The sequence below is a fragment of the Odontesthes bonariensis genome, chromosome 12 (assembly GCF_027942865.1).
Source record: "Odontesthes bonariensis isolate fOdoBon6 chromosome 12, fOdoBon6.hap1, whole genome shotgun sequence".
Taxonomy (NCBI): domain Eukaryota; kingdom Metazoa; phylum Chordata; class Actinopteri; order Atheriniformes; family Atherinopsidae; genus Odontesthes; species Odontesthes bonariensis.
In genome coordinates, this window is record NC_134517.1 from 34,001,710 (window position 1) to 34,017,847 (window position 16,138).

The 16,138-nt window shown below is 35.9% G+C and overlaps 8 non-coding genes across 8 annotated transcripts; 7 read left to right on the top strand and 1 right to left on the bottom strand.

Annotated features, from left to right (window-relative positions):
- Positions 1 to 865: 865 nt before the first annotated feature.
- Positions 866 to 984, top strand: LOC142397068 (5S ribosomal RNA). Its single transcript, XR_012772635.1, has one exon. It is a non-coding gene; the product is annotated as a 5S ribosomal RNA (ribosomal RNA).
- A 1,530-nt stretch (positions 985 to 2,514) lies between these two features.
- On the top strand, positions 2,515 to 2,633 carry LOC142397069 (5S ribosomal RNA). Its single transcript, XR_012772636.1, has one exon. It is a non-coding gene; the product is annotated as a 5S ribosomal RNA (ribosomal RNA).
- A 1,544-nt stretch (positions 2,634 to 4,177) lies between these two features.
- Positions 4,178 to 4,296, top strand: LOC142397071 (5S ribosomal RNA). Its single transcript, XR_012772638.1, has one exon. It is a non-coding gene; the product is annotated as a 5S ribosomal RNA (ribosomal RNA).
- Positions 4,297 to 5,833: 1,537 nt separating this feature from the next.
- LOC142397077 (5S ribosomal RNA) lies at positions 5,834 to 5,952 on the top strand. The gene has a single exon (XR_012772644.1). It is a non-coding gene; the product is annotated as a 5S ribosomal RNA (ribosomal RNA).
- Positions 5,953 to 7,484: 1,532 nt separating this feature from the next.
- LOC142397072 (5S ribosomal RNA) lies at positions 7,485 to 7,603 on the top strand. The gene has a single exon (XR_012772639.1). It is a non-coding gene; the product is annotated as a 5S ribosomal RNA (ribosomal RNA).
- A 1,542-nt stretch (positions 7,604 to 9,145) lies between these two features.
- On the top strand, positions 9,146 to 9,264 carry LOC142397073 (5S ribosomal RNA). The gene has a single exon (XR_012772640.1). It is a non-coding gene; the product is annotated as a 5S ribosomal RNA (ribosomal RNA).
- Positions 9,265 to 10,800: 1,536 nt separating this feature from the next.
- LOC142397075 (5S ribosomal RNA) lies at positions 10,801 to 10,919 on the top strand. The gene has a single exon (XR_012772642.1). It is a non-coding gene; the product is annotated as a 5S ribosomal RNA (ribosomal RNA).
- Positions 10,920 to 13,598: 2,679 nt separating this feature from the next.
- Positions 13,599 to 13,717, bottom strand: LOC142397016 (5S ribosomal RNA). Its single transcript, XR_012772596.1, has one exon. It is a non-coding gene; the product is annotated as a 5S ribosomal RNA (ribosomal RNA).
- Positions 13,718 to 16,138: the final 2,421 nt, after the last annotated feature.

Sequence of the window (16,138 nt, forward strand, 5' to 3'; positions counted from 1 at the left end):
ATTTGGAAAAAGAGCAAGCACCCTGTTTATATGAACTCTGTCCACAAAGACTGAGAGGGCTGAAGTGGAAGCCTGAAGTGGAGTTAATTAATGTACATACATGGCTGATATGACGTTAGTGACTACAACAGAGCCATGTATGAAGAGAATACTGGAGAGACTTAATAAAAATCTAAAGTGGGCTGGCATGAAAATCAAACCTACTAAGTCTAGAAGTATCTCAATAAGTAGAGGGAAATTAAGTGTTAGAAAGTTTGTAATAGATGAAGAAAAACATTCCAATAATTAGGGAAAAGGCAGTAAATAGTTTAGGCAGGTGGTACCAGGCCATAAAGTATTTTTCTATTCTATTGTATAAAATGATATAAATCTAAACTTAATGAAATGAAAACAACTCAAAGTACAGCCTAAAAAAATCCCAATGACAATAATCACGAATAACCAAAAATAGGTGCATGAAATGAGTGTGACAGGTCATTTCTTGGTGTTTAAATTCAGCTTTAAGTACCTTATCGCTCTGAGAAAAAAAAAGTAAATAGACTACAAAAATATCTTCAAGTTAAATTCTGATAAGTAATTTCATGTCTCAGATTTAAATTCAGATGTGGATTGAGACATACGGTGCCACCCCAACTAACATGTTAAGTTATATAACTTATAAGTATTTATTGAAATAAAGAGCACTCATTCTTTATACATCCATGTTTAACATGTAAACAAACAAACCAATTAAGTGATTGTACAGGCAGCAGTCTGATAACAGCTCTGTCTGAAATGTATGTGTTTGCACAGATAAAACATGTCACATATAGCTGTTGATGTGGTGGAGTCTCATATAAAACGCTTGTGTTACCCCTGATTCTTCGCTTACGGCCATACCACCCTGAACACGCCCGATCTCGTCCGATCTCGGAAGCTAAGCAGGGTCGGGCCGGGTCAGTACTTGGATGGGAGACCGCCTGGGAATACCCGGTGCTGTAAGCTTTTGCATTCCGCCAGCAGAGAGCGCTCTTGCTTCTTTTCTCAAACATAGCTTTTGATTTACAACAAGGGAAGGCTTCAGCATTTTACTTTCTAGCCCACTTTATACAGGGTGCTTACGCATGTCTTCAAAGTCTTGATAAGTATGCAATTTTCAACCACTGTTTTCCACACCTTGAAAACTCTTCAATTTTTGTGAAAGTCTTAATAAAGTATGGAAAATAAATGGATGCTAGAATTTTACAGTACGCTCAAAGGCATTGTGAAATGACAAATAGGAAGGTAGGCTATAAAACTATCATCTTACTAACTGCTCACGTACTGTGTTAGCCTAATGGGATGAGATGTGAGTGAAGAGACTGAATTCTACACACATTCATCCATCCATTCATTTTTTTATATAGATAGTTTTTGTGACACTTGTTTGATGTGAAATTCATGTACTTGTGATTTTCATGTTTTGAAACGTTTTCCTCAGTAAAAGCGTAATTTACTGTGAATAATGCATTTGTTCATTGAATACTAGCCTATAAAAATGAACATTTCTAATAAACACCGTTGGTACAATCTCAACCAATGAAGTAGGCAGCAGGCACACAAGTTACAAGTACATAAAGTTAAGGTCTTGGGGGGAAAAAGTATCAGTTTTAAAAAAGTCTGGAATTTTAATTTGGAAAAAGAGCAAGCACCCTGTTTATATGAACTCTGTCCACAAAGACTGAGAGGGCTGAAGTGGAAGCCTGAAGTGGAGTTAATTAATGTACATACATGGCTGATATGACGTTAGTGACTACAACAGAGCCATGTATGAAGAGAATACTGGAGAGACTTAATAAAAATCTAAAGTGGGCTGGCATGAAAATCAAACCTACTAAGTCTAGAAGTATCTCAATAAGTAGAGGGAAATTAAGTGTTAGAAAGTTTGTAATAAATGAAGAAAAACATTCCAATAATTAGGGAAAAGGCAGTAAAGAGTTTAGGCAGGTGGTACCAGGCCATAAAGTATTTTTCTATTCTATTGTATAAAATGATATAAATCTAAACTTAATGAAATGAAAAGAACTCAAAGTATAGCCTAAAAAAATCCCAATGACAATAATCACGAATAACCAAAAATAGGTGCATGAAATGAGTGTGACAGGTCATTTCTTGGTGTTTAAATTCAGCTTTAAGTACCTTATTGCTCTGAGAAAAAAAAAGTAAATAGACTACAAAAATATCTTCAAGTTAAATTCTGATAAGTAATTTCATGTCTCAGATTTAAATTCAGATGTGGATTGAGACATACGGTGCCACCCCAACTAACATGTTAAGTTATATAACTTATAAGTATTTATTGAAATAAAGAGCACTCATTCTTTATACAGCGATATTTAACATGTAAACAAACAAACCAATTAACTGATTATACAGGCAGCAGTCTGATAACAGCTCTGTCTGAAATGTATGTGTTTGCACAGATAAAACATGTCACATATAGCTGTTGATGTGGTGGAGTCTCATATAAAACGCTTGTGTTACCCCTGCTTCTTCGCTTACGGCCATACCACCCTGAACACGCCCGATCTCGTCCGATCTCGGAAGCTAAGCAGGGTCGGGCCGGGTCAGTACTTGGATGGGAGACCGCCTGGGAATACCCGGTGCTGTAAGCTTTTGCATTCCGCCAGCAGAGAGCGCTCTTGCTTCTTTTCTCAAACATAGCTTTTTATTTACAACAAGGGAAGGCTTCAGCATTTTACTTTGTAGCCCACTTTATACAGGGTGCTTACGCATGTCTTCAAAGTCTTGATAAGTATGGAATTTTCAACCACTGTTTTCCAGACCTTGAAAACTCTTCAATTTTCTGTCAAAGTCTTAATAAAGTATGGAAAATAAATGGATGCTAGAATTTTACAGTATGCTCAAAGGCATTGTGAAATGACAAATAGGAAGGTAGGCTATAAAACTATCATCTTACTAACTGCTCACGTACTGTGTTAGCCTAATGGGATGAGAAGTGAGTGAAGAGACTCAATTCTACACACATTCATCCATCCATTCATTCGTTTTTATATAGATAGTTTTTGTGACACTTGTTTGATGTGAAATTCATGTACTTGTGATTTTCATGTTTTGAAACGTTTTCCTCAGTAAAAGCGTAATTTACTGTGAATAATGCATTGGTTCATTGAATACTAGCCTATAAAAATGAACATTTCTAATCAACACAGTTGGTACAATCTCAACCAATGAAGTAGGCAGCAGGCACACAAGTTACAAGTACATAAAGTCAAGGTCTTGGGGGGAAAAAATATCAGTTTTAAAAAAGTCTGGAATTTTAATTTGGAAAAAGAGCAAGCACCCTGTTTATATGAACTCTGTCCACAAAGACTGAGAGGGCTGAAGTGGAAGCCTGAAGTGGAGTTAATTAATGTACATACATGGCTGATATGACGTTAGTGACTACAACAGAGCCATGTATGAAGAGAATACTGGAGAGACTTAATAAAAATCTAAAGTGGGCTGGCATGAAAATCAAACCTACTAAGTCTAGAAGTATCTCAATAATTAGAGGGAAATTAAGTGTTAGAAAGTTTGTAATAGATGAAGAAAAACATTCCAATAATTAGGGAAAAGGCAGTAAAGAGTTTAGGCAGGTGGTACCAGGCCATAAAGTATTTTTCTATTCTATTGTATAAAATGATATAAATCTAAACTTAATGAAATGAAAACAACTCAAAGTACAGCCTAAAAAAATCCCAATGACAGTAATCACGAATAACCAAAAATAGGTGCATGAAATGAGTGTGACAGGTCATTTCTTGGTGTTTAAATTCAGCTTTAAGTACCTTATTGCTCTGAGAAAATAAAAGTAAATAGACTACAAAAATATCTTCAAGTTAAATTCTGATAAGTAATTTCATGTCTCAGATTTAAATTCAGATGTGGATTGAGACATACGGTGCCACCCCAACTAACATGTTAAGTTATACCGTATATATATAACTTATAAGTATTTATTGAAATAAAGAGCACTCATTCTTTATACATCCATGTTTAACATGTAAACAAACAAACCAATTAAGTGATTGTACAGGCAGCAGTCTGATAACAGCTCTGTCTGAAATGTATGTGTTTGCACAGATAAAACATGTCACATATAGCTGTTGATGTGGTGGAGTCTCATATAAAATGGTTGTGTTACCCCTGCATTTTCGCTTACGGCCATACCACCCTGAACACGCCCGATCTCGTCCGATCTCGGAAGCTAAGCAGGGTCGGGCCGGGTCAGTACTTGGATGGGAGACCGCCTGGGAATACCCGGTGCTGTAAGCTTTTGCATTCCGCCAGCAGAGAGCGCTCTTGCTTCTTTTCCCAAACATAGCTCTTTATTTACAACAAGGGAAGGCTTCAGCATTTTACTTTCTAGCCCACTTTATACAGGGTGCTTACGCATGTCTTCAAAGTCTTGATAAGTATGGAATTTTCAACCACTGTTTTCCAGACCTTGAAAACTCTTCAATTTTCTGTCAAAGTCTTAATAAAGTATGGAAAATAAATTCATGCTAGAATTTTACAGTACGCTCAAAGGCATTGTGAAATGACAAATAGGAAGGTAGGCTATAAAACTATCATCTTACTAACTGCTCACGTACTGTGTTAGCCTAATGGGATGAGATGTGAGTGAAGAGACTGAATTCTACACACATTCATCCATCCATTCATTTTTTTATATAGATAGTTTTTGTGACACTTGTTTGATGTGAAATTCATGTACTTGTGATTTTCATGTTTTGAAACGTTTTCCTCAGTAAAAGCGTAATTTACTGTGAATAATGCATTTGTTCATTGAATACAAGCCTATAAAAATGAACATTTCTAATTAACACAGTTGGTACAATCTCAACCAATGAAGTAGGCAGTAGGCACACAAGTTACAAGTACATAAAGTTAAGGTCTTGGGGGGAAAAAGTATCAGTTTTAAAAAAGTCTGGAATTTTAATTTGGAAAAAGAGCAAGCACCCTGTTTATATGAACTCTGTCCACAAAGACTGAGAGGGCTGAAGTGGAAGCCTGAAGTGGAGTTAATTAATGTACATACATGGCTGATATGACGTTAGTGACTACAACAGAACCATGTATGAAGAGAATACTGGAGAGACTTAATAAAAATCTAAAGTGGGCTGGCATGAAAATCAAACCTACTAAGTCTAGAAGTATCTCAATAAGTAGAGGGAAATTAAGTGTTAGAAAGTTTGTAACAGATGAAGAAAAACATTCCAATAATTAGGGAAAAGGCAGTAAAGAGTTTAGGCAGGTGGTACTAGGCCATAAAGTATTTTTCTATTCTATTGTATAAAATGATATAAATCTAAACTTAATGAAATGAAAACAACTCAAAGTACAGCCTAAAAAAATCCCAATGACAATAATCACGAATAACCAAAAATAGGTGCATGAAATGAGTGTGACAGGTCATTTCTTGGTGTTTAAATTCAGCTTTAAGTACCTTATTGCTCTGAGAAAATAAAAGTAAATAGACTACAAAAATATCTTCAAGTTAAATTCTGATAAGTAATTTCATGTCTCAGATTTAAATTCAGATGTGGATTGAGACATACGGTGCCACCCCAACTAACATGTTAAGTTATATATATATAACTTATAAGTATTTATTGAAATAAAGAGCACTCATTCTTTATACATCGATATTTAACATGTAAACAAACAAACCAATTAACTGATTATACAGGCAGCAGTCTGATAACAGCTCTGTCTGAAATGTATGTGTTTGCACAGATAAAACATGTCACATATAGCTGTTGATGTGGTGGAGTCTCATATAAAACGCTTGTGTTACCCCTGCTTCTTTGCTTACGGCCATACCACCCTGAACACGCCCGATCTCGTCCGATTTCGGAAGCTAAGCAGGGTCGGGCCGGGTCAGTACTTGGATGGGAGACCGCCTGGGAATACCCGGTGCTGTAAGCTTTTGCATTCCGCCAGCAGAGAGCGCTCTTGCTTCTTTTCCCAAACATAGCTTTTCATTTACAACAAGGGAAGGCTTCAGCATTTTACTTTCTAGCCCACTTTATACAGGGTGCTTACGCATGTCTTCAAAGTCTTGATAAGTATGGAATTTTCAAACACTGTTTTCCAGACCTTGAAAACTCTTCAATTTTTGTGAAAGTCTTAATAAAGTATGGAAAATAAATGGATGCTAGAATTTTACAGTATGCTCAAAGGCATTGTGAAATGACAAATAGGAAGGTAGGCTATAAAACTATCATCTTACTAACTGCTCACGTACTGTGTTAGCCTAATGGGATGAGATGTGAGTGAAGAGACTGAATTCTACACACATTCATCCATCCATTCATTTTTTTATATAGATAGTTTTTGTGACACTTGTTTGATGTGAAATTCATGTACTTGTGATTTTCATGTTTTGAAACGTTTTCCTCAGTAAAAGCGTAATTTACTGTGAATAATGCATTTGTTCATTGAATACAAGCCTATAAAAATGAACATTTCTAATAAACACAGTTGGTACAATCTCAACCAATGAAGTAGGCAGCAGGCACACAAGTTACAAGTACATAAAGTTAAGGTCTTGGGGGGAAAAAGTATCAGTTTTAAAAAAGTCTGGAATTTTAATTTGGAAAAAGAGCAAGCACCCTGTTTATATGAACTCTGTCCACAAAGACTGAGAGGGCTGAAGTGGAAGCCTGAAGTGGAGTTAATTAATGTACATACATGGCTGATATGACGTTAGTGACTACAACAGAGCCATGTATGAAGAGAATACTGGAGAGACTTAATAAAAATCTAAAGTGGGCTGGCATGAAAATCAAACCTACTAAGTCTAGAAGTATCTCAATAAGTAGAGGGAAATTAAGTGTTAGAAAGTTTGTAATAGATGAAGAAAAACATTCCAATAATTAGGGAAAAGGCAGTAAAGAGTTTAGGCAGGTGGTACCAGGCCATAAAGTATTTTTCTATTCTATTGTATAAAATGATATAAATCTAAACTTAATGAAATGAAAACAACTCAAAGTATAGCCTAAAAAAATCCCAATGACAATAATCACGAATAACAAAAAATAGGTGCATGAAATGAGTGTGACAGGTCATTTCTTGGTGTTTAAATTCAGCTTTAAGTACCTTATCGCTCTGAGAAAATAAAAGTAAATAGACTACAAAAATATCTTCAAGTTAAATTCTGATAAGTAATTTCATGTCTCAGATTTAAATTCAGATGTGGATTGAGACATACGGTGCCACCCGAACTAACATGTCAAGTTATATATAAATTGTAAGTATTTATTGAAATAAAGAGCACTCATTCTTTATACAGCGATATTTAACATGTAAACAAACCAACCAATTAACTGATTATACAGGCAGCAGTCTGATAACAGCTCTGTCTGAAATGTATGTGTTTGCACAGATAAAACATGTCACATATAGCTGTTGATGTGGTGGAGTCTCATATAAAACGCTTGTGTTACCCCTACTTCTTCGCTTACGGCCATACCACCCTGAACACGCCCGATCTCGTCCGATCTCGGAAGCTAAGCAGGGTCGGGCCGGGTCAGTACTTGGATGGGAGACCGCCTGGGAATACCCGGTGCTGTAAGCTTTTGCATTCCGCCAGCAGAGAGCGCTCTTGCTTCTTTTCCCAAACATAGCTCTTTATTTACAACAAGGGAAGGCTTCAGCATTTTACTTTCTAGCCCACTTTATACAGGGTGCTTACGCATGTCTTCAAAGTCTTGATAAGTATGCAATTTTCAAACACTGTTTTCCAGACCTTGAAAACTCTTCAATTTTCTGTCAAAGTCTTAATAAAGTATGGAAAATAAATGGATGCTAGAATTTTACAGTATGCTCAAAGGCATTGTGAAATGACAAATAGGAAGGTAGGCTATAAAACTATCATCTTACTAACTGCTCACGTACTGTGTTAGCCTAATGGGATGAGATGTGAGTGAAGAGACTGAATTCTACACACATTCATCCATCCATTCATTTTTTTATATAGATAGTTTTTGTGACACTTGTTTGATGTGAAATTCATGTCCTTGTGATTTTCATGTTTTGAAACGTTTTCCTCAGTAAAAGCGTAATTTACTGTGAATAATGCATTTGTTCATTGAATACTAGCCTTTAAAAATGAACATTTCTAATAAACACAGTTGGTACAATCTCAACCAATGAAGTAGGCAGTAGGCACACAAGTTACAAGTACATAAAGTTAAGGTCTTGGGGGGAAAAAGTATCAGTTTTAAAAAAGTCTGGAATTTTAATTTGGAAAAAGAGCAAGCACCCTGTTTATATGAACTCTGTCCACAAAGACTGAGAGGGCTGAAGTGGAAGCCTGAAGTGGAGTTAATTAATGTACATACATGGCTGATATGACGTTAGTGACTACAACAGAGCCATGTATGAAGAGAATACTGGAGAGACTTAATAAAAATCTAAAGTGGGCTGGCATGAAAATCAAACCTACTAAGTCTAGAAGTATCTCAATAAGTAGAGGGAAATTAAGTGATAGAAAGTTTGTAATAGATGAAGAAAAACATTCCAATAATTAGGGAAAAGGCAGTAAAGAGTTTAGGCAGGTGGTACCAGGCCATAAAGTATTTTTCTATTCTATTGTATAAAATGATATAAATCTAAACTTAATGAAATGAAAACAACTCAAAGTACAGCCTAAAAAAATCCCAATGACAGTAATCACGAATAACCAAAAATAGGTGCATGAAATGAGTGTGACAGGTCATTTCTTGGTGTTTAAATTCAGCTTTAAGTACCTTATTGCTCTGAGAAAATAAAAGTAAATAGACTACAAAAATATCTTCAAGTTAAATTCTGATAAGTAATTTCATGTCTCAGATTTAAATTCAGATGTGGATTGAGACATACGGTGCCACCCCAACTAACATGTTAAGTTATACCGGATATATATAACTTATAAGTATTTATTGAAATAAAGAGCACTCATTCTTTATACATCGATATTTAACAAGTAAACAAACAAACCAATTAAGTGATTGTACAGGCAGCAGTCTGATAACAGCTCTGTCTGAAATGTATGTGTTTGCACAGATAAAACATGTCACATATAGCTGTTGTTATTGTGGAGTCTCATATAAAATGGTTGTGTTACCCCTACTTCTTCGCTTACGGCCATACCACCCTGAACACGCCCGATCTCGTCCGATCTCGGAAGCTAAGCAGGGTCGGGCCGGGTCAGTACTTGGATGGGAGACCGCCTGGGAATACCCGGTGCTGTAAGCTTTTGCATTCCGCCAGCAGAGAGCGCTCTTGCTTCTTTTCCCAAACATAGCTTTTCATTTACAACAAGGGAAGGCTTCAGCATTTTACTTTCTAGCCGACTTTATACAGGGTGCTTACGCATGTCTTCAAAGTCTTGATAAGTATGCAATTTTCAAACACTGTTTTCCAGACCTTGAAAACTCTTCAATTTTTGTGAAAGTCTTAATAAAGTATGGAAAATAAATGGATGCTAGAATTTTACAGTACGCTCAAAGGCATTGTGAAATGACAAATAGGAAGGTAGGCTATAAAACTATCATCTTACTAACTGCTCACGTACTGTGTTAGCCTAATGGGATGAGATGTGAGTGAAGAGACTGAATTCTACACACATTCATCCATCCATTCATTTTTTTATATAGATAGTTTTTGTGACACTTGTTTGATGTGAAATTCATGTCCTTGTGATTTTCATGTTTTGAAACGTTTTCCTCAGTAAAAGCGTAATTTACTGTGAATAATGCATCTGTTCATTGAATACAAGCCTATAAAAATGAACATTTCTAATAAACACAGTTGGTACAATCTCAACCAATGAAGTAGGCAGTAGGCACACAAGTTACAAGTACATAAAGTTAAGGTCTTGGGGGGAAAAAGTATCAGTTTTAAAAAAGTCTGGAATTTTAATTTGGAAAAAGAGCAAGCACCCTGTTTATATGAACTCTGTCCACAAAGACTGAGAGGGCTGAAGTGGAAGCCTGAAGTGGAGTTAATTAATGTACATACATGGCTGATATGACGTTAGTGACTACAACAGAGCCATGTATGAAGAGAATACTGGAGAGACTTAATAAAAATCTAAAGTGGGCTGGCATGAAAATCAAACCTACTAAGTCTAGAAGTATCTCAATAAGTAGAGGGAAATTAAGTGTTAGAAAGTTTGTAACAGATGAAGAAAAACATTCCAATAATTAGGGAAAAGGCAGTAAAGAGTTTAGGCAGGTGGTACCAGGCCATAAAGTATTTTTCTATTCTATTGTATAAAATGATATAAATCTAAACTTAATGAAATGAAAACAACTCAAAGTACAGCCTAAAAAAATCCCAATGACAATAATCACGAATAACCAAAAATAGGTGCATGAAATGAGTGTGACAGGTCATTTCTTGGTGTTTAAATTCAGCTTTAAGTACCTTATTGCTCTGAGAAAAAAAAAGTAAATAGACTACAAAAATATCTTCAAGTTAAATTCTGATAAGTAATTTCATGTCTCAGATTTAAATTCAGATGTGGATTGAGACATACGGTGCCACCCCAACTAACATGTTAAGTTATATATATATAACTTATAAGTATTTATTGAAATAAAGAGCACTCATTCTTTATACAGCGATATTTAACATGTAAACAAACAAACCAATTAACTGATTATACAGGCAGCAGTCTGATAACAGCTCTGTCTGAAATGTATGTGTTTGCACAGATAAAACATGTCACATATAGCTGTTGATGTGGTGGAGTCTCATATAAAACGCTTGTGTTACCCCTGCTTCTTCGCTTACGGCCATACCACCCTGAACACGCCCGATCTCGTCCGATCTCGGAAGCTAAGCAGGGTCGGGCCGGGTCAGTACTTGGATGGGAGACCGCCTTGGAATACCCGGTGCTGTAAGCTTTTGCATTCCGCCAGCAGAGAGCGCTCTTGCTTCTTTTCCCAAACATAGCTTTTCATTTACAACAAGGGAAGGCTTCAGCATTTTACTTTCTAGCCCACTTTATACAGGGTGCTTACGCATGTCTTCAAAGTCTTGATAAGTATGGAATTTTCAAACACTGTTTTCCAGACCTTGAAAACTCTTCAATTTTTGTGAAAGTCTTAATAAAGTATGGAAAATAAATGGATGCTAGAATTTTACAGTATGCTCAAAGGCATTGTGAAATGACAAATAGGAAGGTAGGCTATAAAACTATCATCTTACTAACTGCTCACGTACTGTGTTAGCCTAATGGGATGAGATGTGAGTGAAGAGACTGAATTCTACACACATTCATCCATCCATTCATTTTTTTATATAGATAGTTTTTGTGACACTTGTTTGATGTGAAATTCATGTACTTGTGATTTTCATGTTTTGAAACGTTTTCCTCAGTAAAAGCGTAATTTACTGTGAATAATGCATTTGTTCATTGAATACAAGCCTATAAAAATGAACATTTCTAATAAACACAGTTGGTACAATCTCAACCAATGAAGTAGGCAGTAGGCACACAAGTTACAAGTACATAAAGTTAAGGTCTTGGGGGGAAAAAGTATCAGTTTTAAAAAAGTCTGGAATTTTAATTTGGAAAAAGAGCAAGCACCCTGTTTATATGAACTCTGTCCACAAAGACTGAGAGGGCTGAAGTGGAAGCCTGAAGTGGAGTTAATTAATGTACATACATGGCTGATATGACGTTAGTGACTACAACAGAGCCATGTATGAAGAGAATACTGGAGAGACTTAATAAAAATCTAAAGTGGGCTGGCATGAAAATCAAACCTACTAAGTCTAGAAGTATCTCAATAAGTAGAGGGAAATTAAGTGTTAGAAAGTTTGTAATAGATGAAGAAAAACATTCCAATAATTAGGGAAAAGGCAGTAAAGAGTTTAGGCAGGTGGTACCAGGCCATAAAGTATTTTTCTATTCTATTGTATAAAATGATATAACTCTAAACTTAATGAAATGAAAACAACTCAAAGTATAGCCTAAAAAAATCCCAATGACAATAATCACGAATAACAAAAAATAGGTGCATGAAATGAGTGTGACAGGTCATTTCTTGGTGTTTAAATTCAGCTTTAAGTACCTTATCGCTCTGAGAAAATAAAAGTAAATAGACTACAAAAATATCTTCAAGTTAAATTCTGATAAGTAATTTCATGTCTCAGATTTAAATTCAGATGTGGATTGAGACATACGGTGCCACCCGAACTAACATGTCAAGTTATATATAAATTGTAAGTATTTATTGAAATAAAGAGCACTCATTCTTTATACAGCGATATTTAACATGTAAACAAACCAACCAATTAACTGATTATACAGGCAGCAGTCTGATAACAGCTCTGTCTGAAATGTATGTGTTTGCACAGATAAAACATGTCACATATAGCTGTTGATGTGGTGGAGTCTCATATAAAACGCTTGTGTTACCCCTGCTTCTTCGCTTACGGCCATACCACCCTGAACACGCCCGATCTCGTCCGATCTCGGAAGCTAAACAGGGTCGGGCCGGGTCAGTACTTGGATGGGAGACCGCCCTCATTAAGTTTAGAGTTATATCATTTTATAGAATAGAATAGAAAAATACTTTATGGCCTGGTACCACCTGCCTAAACTCTTTACTGCCTTTTCCCTAATTATTGGAATGCTTTTCTTCATCTATTACAAACTTTCTAACACTTAATTTCCCTCTACTTATTGAGATACTTCTAGACTTAGTAGGTTTGATTTTCATGCCAGCCCACTTTAGATTTTTATTAAGTCTCTCCAGTATTCTCTTCATACATGGCTCTGTTGTAGTCACTAACGTCATATCAGCCATGTATGTACATTAATTAACTCCACTTCAGGCTTCCACTTCAGCCCTCTCAGTCTTTGTGGACAGAGTTCATATAAACAGGGTGCTTGCTCTTTTTCCAAATTAAAATTCCAGACTTTTTTAAAACTGATACTTTTCCCCCCCAAGACCTTAACTTTATGTACTTTATGTACTTGTAACTTGTGTGCCTACTGCCTACTTCATTGGTTGAGATTGTACCAACTGTGTTTATTAGAAATGTTCATTTTTATAGGCTAGTATTCAATGAACAAATGCATTATTCACAGTAAATTACGCTTTTACTGAGGAAAACGTTTCAAAACATGAAAATCACAAGTACATGAATTTCACATCAAACAAGTGTCACAAAAACTATCTATATAAAAAAATGAATGGATGGATGAATGTGTGTAGAATTCAGTCTCTTCACTCACATCTCATCCCATTAGGCTAATACAGTACGTGAGCAGTTAGTAAGATGATAGTTTTATAGCCTACCTTCCTATTTGTCATTTCACAATGCCTTTGAGCATACTGTAAAATTCTAGCTTCCATTTATTTTCCATACTTTATTAAGACTTTGACAGAAAATCGAAGAGTTTTCAAGGTCTGGAAAACAGTGGTTGAAAATTCCATACTTATCAAGACTTTGAAGACATGCGTAAGCACCCTGTATAAAGTCGGCTAGAAAGTAAAATGCTGAAGCCTTCCCTTGTTGTAAATAAAAAGCTATGTTTGGGAAAAGAAGCAAGAGCGCTCTCTGAATGCAAAAGCTTACAGCACCGGGTATTCCCAGGCGGTCTCCCATCCAAGTACTGACCCGGCCCGACCCTGCTTAACTTCCGAGATCGGACGAGATCGGGCGTGTTCAGGGTGGTATGGCCGTAAGCGAAGAAGCAGGGGTAACACAAGCGTTTTATATGAGACTCCACCACATCAACAGCTATATGTGACATGTTTTATCTGTGCAAACACATACATTTCAGACAGAGCTGTTATCAGACTGCTGCCTGTACAATCACTTAATTGGTTTGTTTGTTTACATGTTAAATATCGCTGTATAAAGAATGAGTGCTCTTTATTTCAATAAATACTTACAATTTATATATAACTTGACATGTTAGTTGGGGTGGCACCGTATGTCTCAATCCACATCTGAATTTAAATCTGAGACATGAAATTACTTATCAGAATTTAACTTGAAGATATTTTTGTAGTCTATTTACTTTTATTTTCTCAGAGCGATAAGGTACTTAAAGCTGAATTTAAACACCAAGAAATGACCTGTCACACTCATTTCATGCACCTATTTTTGGTTATTCGTGATTATTGTCATTGGGATTTTTTTAGGCTGTACTTTGAGTTGTTTTCATTTCATTAAGTTTAGAATTATATCATTTTATACAATAGAATAGAAAAATACTTTATGGCCTGGTACCACCTGCCTAAACTCTTTACAGCCTTTTCCCTAATTATTGGAATGTTTTTCTTCATCTATTACAAACTTTCTATCACTTAATTTCCCTCTACTTATTGAGATACTTCTAGACTTAGTAGGTTTGATTTTCATGCCAGCCCACTTTAGATTTTTATTAAGTCTCTCCAGTATTCTCTTCATACATGGCTCTGTTGTAGTCACTAACGTCATATCAGCCATGTATGTACATTAATTAACTCCACTTCAGGCTTCCACTTCAGCCCTCTCAGTCTTTGTGGACAGAGTTCATATAAACAGGGTGCTTGCTCTTTTTCCAAATTAAAATTCCAGACTTTTTTAAAACTGATACTTTTCCCCCCCAAGACCTTAACTTTATGTACTTGTAACTTGTGTGCCTGCTGCCTACTTCATTGGTTGAGATTGTACCAACTGTGTTTATTAGAAATGTTCATTTTTATAGGCTTGTATTCAATGAACCAATGCATTATTCACAGTAAATTACGCTTTTACTGAGGAAAACTTTTCAAAACATGAAAATCACAAGTACATGAATTTCACATCAAACAAGTGTCACAAAAACTATCTATATAAAAAAATGAATGGATGGATGAATGTGTGCAGAATTGAGTCTCTTCACTCACATCTCATCCCATTAGGCTAATACAGTACGTGAGCAGTTAGTAAGATGATAGTTTTATAGCCTACCTTCCTATTTGTCATTTCACAATGCCTTTGAGCATGCTGTAAAATTCTAGCATCCATTTCTTTTCCATACTTTATTAAGACTTTGACAGAAAATTGAAGAGTTTTCAAGGTCTGGAAAACAGTGGTTGAAAATTGCATACTTATTAAGACTTTGAAAACATGCGTAAGCACCCTGTATAAAGTCGGCTAGAAAGTAAAATGCTGAAGCCTTCCCTTGTTGTAAATAAAAAGCTATGTTTGGGAAAAGAAGCAAGAGCGCTCTCTGCTGGCGGAATGCAAAAGCTTACAGCACCGGGTATTCCCAGGCGCGCTCCCCTCCAAGTCCCTATCGCGACCAATGGTTGAGCGCTGTTGAGCACAGTTGAGCGCTCAACCCGCCAATCATTGAGCAGGGATTTTCCGCCCCCAATCATTGAGCAGAGATTTTCCGCCAATCAGCATCATGCCTGTTGCCACCTGTCCCGTTCGTCCTGTTCCTCATTTCAGCCGTCATTTCGCTCACGTAAGTCTAATCTTCTTCAGTGTACATTAAACTATCTCGGTGCTGGTTTTGATGAATGAAAAGATTTCTGAAAATTGGCAACTTCCTGCCTCAGAAACGTTCATTGTTTTACATATAGGTTGTATAGACAACGTAGGCAATTGACAACCTGCCTTCCGGTAGTTTGGCATCTTATTGTTGTGAGAATTTATGCACATTCTATCACTTTTATCATCATGACAGCATTTTAACAAATCTATAACCTATTTTAGTTGTGAAACTTATGATTGTCAATCTATTATATATCTTAGTTTACCTAATCAGTTGACTATAATCCGTTTTACTATCAAAACATGCTAGCTAGCTAGCTAGCTATGTATCTCAAACAGGACAAAATACGATTCTTGTACAGCTGTATTGGAAAACTGAATTATGTTTGAAATATTTTTATTGTGAAGCAAACAGTGTATCAACAGTACATCTATCCTTGATTTATACAATGCTTTGTTAATTTGTGACCTGAATAACAAATGTTTACAAGTGAAAAACAATAGACGGGAGAAAAAAAATCGAAAGATATACAAAATTATAAATGAATAAAATCAAATAAAGAAATGGAAAACTGAATGAATTGATTTTTGTTTATGTTGTAAAGGTCAAACATGGAGAAGAAGAGCCACGAGTGCA